This window comes from Syngnathus scovelli, chromosome 7, assembly GCF_024217435.2.
Source record: "Syngnathus scovelli strain Florida chromosome 7, RoL_Ssco_1.2, whole genome shotgun sequence".
NCBI lineage: Eukaryota > Metazoa > Chordata > Actinopteri > Syngnathiformes > Syngnathidae > Syngnathus > Syngnathus scovelli.
Window position 1 is genome coordinate 19,613,834 of NC_090853.1, and position 6,279 is coordinate 19,620,112.

General features: G+C 47.9%; 1 long non-coding RNA gene across 1 annotated transcript; it reads right to left on the reverse strand.

The window, feature by feature from the left end:
- Nucleotides 1–2,584: 2,584 nt before the first annotated feature.
- On the reverse strand, nucleotides 2,585–4,005 carry LOC125971913 (uncharacterized). The gene is made up of 2 exons (XR_011087155.1): nucleotides 3,372–4,005; nucleotides 2,585–3,292 (listed from the first exon to the last, which is right to left on the reverse strand). It is a non-coding gene; the product is annotated as an uncharacterized lncRNA (long non-coding RNA).
- Between the last annotated feature and the right edge of the window lie 2,274 nt (nucleotides 4,006–6,279).

Genomic DNA, 6,279 nt, shown 5'->3' on the forward strand with positions numbered 1-6,279 from the left:
GTTCCCTGGCAAAATTGGATTTGCTGAAATTGTATTTTGCCAAATCTCGATTTGAGACCTGATAGGAAGTATTAAACGCTTAGTTAAATCAATACAAGTTGGTAATAAGAGCGAGTAATGTTGGTTGAACCGATGAATGAAGGTTGAAAGCAATTTAAATTATGACTTTGTATAAATACTAGATATTAACAGAACATCTACTGCGCGAAATGGGCAGAGTTTACTTGTTTGAGAAGGAGTGGCTTATTGAAAACTAAGATTTATGTAATCTGTTTGTTCCCAGGCAAAATTGGATGTGATGCAATTCCAAATTTCACCACATGATGGTGCCCAAATTTGACTTCATAGGACATATTAAACACTTAGCTTGTTATTATGTTCAAGGTAATCAGATTTGTTTATCATTCTAATGGCCTCTTCAAAACTATTCTGGATTACTACTTTGGATCTATTCTACATTACTTGGCAACAACATACTCTGTAACAGATTAGGCAGTATAATCACATATGTTAACTTGAGAGTGCCCACACTCAATCTACTTATCGTGATGTGTTAAATCAATTACTGTTAGACATTATTTGTCTGATAATCTACCAAATCTTTGAATTGAAGAATTTGTGATTTAATTAATAGCTTGTTCAGGGTAATCAGACTTGTATATAATTCTAATGGCCTTCTTTTGAAAACTATTCTGAATTACAACTTTGGATCTTATATTACTTTGCAACATTCTACTCGGTGACAGATTAGGCAGTATAATCACATATGTTAACTTCAGTGCCCATACTGTATTTATTTATGGTTATTTGTTAAATCAAGTACTGTTAGACATGAAATAGGAAGTGTTTAACATAAATGTTATGGCTACTCACCATTGTAGCTCGCTCCTGGTCAATGATATGAGCCTCTTCTTGCAGTGGAAAACTTGCAGCCAACAAACACCGTGGAACCTAAAGGAATGAAATTAAACATTAACATTTCGCCTGGACAAACATTCACACGTACAACGCAACGCGGCTACACTTCTGCTATTACAAACGTAAATCTCCTTAAACACAACGAGTGTTACTTACCGTGTACGCTCTAGGCAAAATTGGATGTGATGCAATTCCAAATCTATCTGAAACGGCAGTTAAAAGTAGAGTTACATCAAGTTTTCTTTTTTAATCAACACAATCATTTACAACCGTTGACCAGAAAGAATCGTCGAAATTCGACGTCCCCCACAAACGCCACGCTCACTCGCTTTTCAGGGCAACAAAAGTACTTCTTTTTAAAAACGATGAGTTGTACTTACCGTGTACGCTCTGGACGGTCCAGTTGCAAGCAGAAAATAAAAATATTTCTCTTGTTAGTCGTATGTTACCATCCGCTGTGTCTTTGTCAACATCGCCGCCATTTTCCTACTTCCTGCTGCGAGCCACGCCCACGGATTTAAATTTGGGCGGAAGCTCTTTCCATTGGCGTCGTTTTCGCGTATAGCAAATCCGATTGGTTGGGAAGGGGGCACGGTTATGCAGCCGAGGGGTCCTGTGATCGGTGGGATGTAAAGTAGGCGTCGACGTCACGTCCGCGTCACGTGACCACGACGTGGCAGACGTCATATAGCAACCGCTGTTTTGTTTAGTAGACTTACAGTTGTTATGCATTGACATAATGGCGCACACACCAAATAGATTTAAATAAATTAAATAATTCTTCTGCCCACTCTCTTTTAAACAAGTTAACTCTCCCCGCGGATTTGAATTCCGGCGAAAGTTACGCCCATCGACGTCACGTATGTCACGTGACCACGACGTGGCAGATGTCATATAGCAACCGCTGTTTTGTTTAGTAGATTTACAGTTGTTATGCATTGGCATAATGGTGTGCACTCAAAATAGATTTAAATAAATTAAATATTTCTTCTGCCCACTCCCTTTTAAACAAGTTAACTCTGCCCACGTCCATTGACGTCTTGTCTGCGTCACGTGACCACGACGTAGCGACGTCATATAGTAACCGCTGTTTTGATCAGTAGACTTAGTTATTATGCGTTGACATAATGGCGCACTGGTTAGCATGGCCACCTCTTAAGCATGATGTTGCGGGTTCGACGCCTGATCAATGTTAGCATGGAGTGAGCTGAAGTGCATGGCGCTGAAGATTTGAATCTTTGAAATGCGCTGAGGTCTGACATATCAGGCAGAATGGTTTGCCATCACGTTCAACAAAAAATAGAAACTTTCCCACTCTGATTAAAACGTCCTGTGTTCATCTACGTATTTTCGTTTTGCTGTGCATCTTTTCCCTGCCATTTCGAGAGCCCAATTGACACTCATAGTTTAAAGAAATGTGTTTGCCCATCCTACTTTGTGGAATTTCACCACATGCGCTTTTGACCAAAATACCAAATTGAACTCAAGTGAAGCCAACACGCACAACCCCCCCCCCCCCCCCCCCACACACACACACACACAAATGTTGATATGAACATAAAAGAGCCGCATGCGGTTCGGGAGTTGCGGCTTGGCCAAACCTGTACTATACAACTTTATTTGTATAAAATTTTCACAACAGCTGTCACACAAACAAAGCGGGAAAAACCGAAGACGTGCGTGTTCCGCCCACGCTGGATTTATTTGCACCTTTGAAAAGACACCGTATTGCCGCAGATGTGGCAAAGAGTACTTTTGGGCATCTGAGACGGAAGGATGTCCAAAGCATCACGTCACCTGCTCTGGTAGGCATGGTGGTGGGACGTTGAGGTCAACCGCTTTGGGGTTGGCTGAATCTTTGATCGCAGGATGCCACACACTTGAAGACAGAAGCAGAAAAGCAGAGCTAAATGCAAAATGTACTCACCGGTGACTCCAATTTTTTTCCCCCCTGAAGAAACAGCTGGACGGGTGGCCCCGGCTGGCCAGTGGGACTCTTGTTATTCTGACCCTTTTTAGTGCGCGTTTGGGGCAACAACCGTTTTTTGTGGCGCTCTCTTCTGGTTCAAAAGTGCCCTGCATGTGAATTTGCTTTTCCTGCCTTCTGATTGGATGAGCGCCGGTGTGACGCGGTGCCTCTGTCACCGTGGCGGGGGGTATACGTTGGCATCGGAGCGTCTGCCAACGTCTGAGACCGGCTGGCAGTGTATCGGAGGTGTCGAGTGCGGTGCCGCTGGAGCTCACTCACCAGCTGGTGTTAGGGCCACAGAATGAAGGCCAAGGAGAAGAATAGAAAGAGAAACAGAAACTTCTCCTCCAATTGTTTGATTTGTCTCTTCTGAGCTTCGATGAATTCTTTCAGCTCTTTGTTCCTCTAGGACGGACAAATGGAAAGTGGCATTCAAAAGCCAGTAAGCGTGCAAGTAAGTGCCGGGCTGGCTTTGGGCCCTTACCTGTTGCGCGCTGTGCAGCAGAAGACAGAAGCAGATCCATTCTCTCTTGGAGGATGCAAGCGTCGCGCTCCCTCAACTCGCACATCAGGGCTCGCTTCCATTGGTCCACGGCGCTCCTAAGCTCTTCTCTCTGATCCGCCGTCAGCACGTCATTCACGCCAGCGTGGCTGGCTTTTTCGCCGTCCGTGGCGGGGCAGTCCCGCTGCGGTAGCGCCTCGTACAACATGGCCTCCAGCTCCAGGATCCTCTGGGCCGCAATCCTCGTCCATCAGTGGTCCGGCGGGAGATTTGAGGGCGGCTTACCTTATGAGCCTGGTCCATGGAACACTTCCTGAAGTCCAACTCTTCATCCAGGTAGCCCTTCTGCTTGCAGAACATATCCTAGCACAGCTCAAGGTCAGAATAGTTGGGGCACATTGCCGGAGTTCCCCTTGGCTGATGTCGCGTGTCTGTCTACCTTCTCACTTTCAATGTCCAACATCTTCTGTTGAAGTGCTGACTTGGTCACTTTGATGTATTCTAACCACTGAGGAAAGGCTGCTGTCACATAAGCAGAATGCGAGAGCGTGCGTGGACGTGCGCGTTACCTTCTCGGCTAGGGTGAGAAGGGTCCTGGCGTGAATCACGACCACCTGCTCCTCGTTGGTGAGATTCTGCAAGAGCCCAAAGGCACAGCGTCAACAAGCTTCTTTCAGCGCAAAGCCTTCCAAAAGTCACATTTGAGCCGCCGAGTCTCGTGGAGTGCGAACATAAGGAGTTCGACATACACTTACGGCGTTATAGCCCAGGATGTCCAGCTTCTTCATCAGATCACTGATGACGATGTCCGGGGGAAAGGCGCAAGGAGCAATGTAAGGTGTTCTGGGACCTCGGGTTAAGGTTAGGGTTGCGAGGGACGCCTTACGTACGCTCACGCCCTCGGCCTCGCAGTAGATCTGCAAAGGGCTGAGGCCGTCTGGGAAACGGACTTGCAGAAACTTCAAGACGGGGGAGCGCCACTCCCTCTCCTGAAAGGCAGAGGCATGCATCCGTCCGTCCGTCCGTCCGTCCGTCACATCTCTGGCCTCAACACGCTTGTGCGAGTCTTCCCACCTCCAGCTCCAGGATGCGGAACTCAAGCAGTTCGTTTTGGTCTCGGATATCCTGGATGTGCTCTTTCAGACGCGCTTCTTCCGCCTCCATCCGCCTGACCTGAAAAGACAGTCAGACCTCATCTGCGGGGCTTCCCGTCAGGTGTGACGCCAAGCGACTCCGCCCAGCGCCTTTCTTTCCGTCACCTTTTCGGCCAACTGCTGATTGCTCTGACGCAGCAGCTGCTTCTCCTCCACCCACTTGACATTCTAGAAGAGACAAACGCGTGGACAGCTTTGGAATGTTGTGTCATTTTCATCCACAAATTCTTTGGTTGACTGGAAAATGACATTTGCTTTTCTCCGCATTTTCCCAGCCACGTTCGGGGGGGGGGGGGGGGTTGGTCCAGTAATGCCAGACGGATGAGTGACTGAAGAATGTAGCTATTTTGTCTGAGAAAAAGGTGTGCTCATTGATGAGCTTACCTGTCCTTGTTGCTTCAGCGCTGACTCCAGATCTGCTACTCTGCTTTGATAGTGACCCATTTCTACCATCAGCTTTTCTCTGGTCTGAAAGGAGGAGGAGGGAGGCTCCTCCTCCTCCTTTCAGACCAGAGAACACCCGAGGCTGGGTGAGAACGGGGAGGCTGCGACCCGGCCGGGGGTTGCGGGAAGGGGCGCCACCTTGATCTCCTTCTCGGCGTCGTAGTCCCCTTCGCTGGTCTGGGCTAGCAGAGCGTAGGCTCGTTGCAGCGCTTGATATTCTTGCGTCAGCTGGCGGTAGCGAAGCTCCGCCTCTTCATGCACACACCAATGCAACACAGCACTAGTACCAGAATCAGTCAGACCGGCGACAAAGCACCCGCGACGCAAAGACGAGTCCGATTCCAGGCTGAAGAGGAATGTTTGGTGCCAATACGCTGGCAGAAATGGCGGGCTACCTCTTCGGGTTCCGTGTCGGGGGTTCTGTCGGTGTGAAAAGACAAGGACGATCCGTCCGGGTCCACCAACACGTCTTCGTCGTAGCCGTAAAATGTTTCGATGACCTGCGGGCGCGGAAGCAAACATCTCTCTGAACAAACTGAAGCGACACCTCACGATGAATCGACGAGAGGAACGATAGCGAGAAAAAGGCCATTTCATCTTGCGCAACACCAAGCAGCCGCAAACAAACAGACTCACCTTGCAGGACCTCACGCTTTGTTCCTCCTCAGAGATTCTCGACGTCGGTATCGTAGCAGCAAATCTCTCTCCTGTCGACACAAATAATCCGCCTTTGAGATTCTTTGGATGCAAAGGGAACGAACGGCTCCGGCGCAGAAACAAACGCGACTCACAATGACATTTCTGACATGAGCTCCTGTCTCCAGAGCCTGAAAAACACGTCACCGGCGATGATTGGAGGGACGCTCGTCTTTTCCAAAAGTGACAACTACAGGGTGTGTCAGGGTTTTCCAGATTATCTTTATCGTATCATTGTGTTGCTTTGACTTTGACTGCGACCTGTAATAAATAATATTATTTATCCCTTATTTATCCCTATCGCTTATCCCTTCCTACACAAAGTCGTAAAACACCCCTTGCTATGTTTTGACTAGAGGTCAAGGGCTTCCTCTATTCAATCCACTCTTACACCCACCCTGTTTCTCTTAATTAAAATGCTCGTGCAGGAGCCGAGAGTCAGACTTCATTCGTACAACGGATGGACTCTCCACCTGCAGGTGTCCAAAAGAACTTACTTGTCTCCCGTGTGGTTCTTGCAAAATAAGTTGGAGCGAGCGCAACTCTAACAGGGTGCATTTTGCCACTAGCTGCCTACGGACAATGACGTCGCGCTC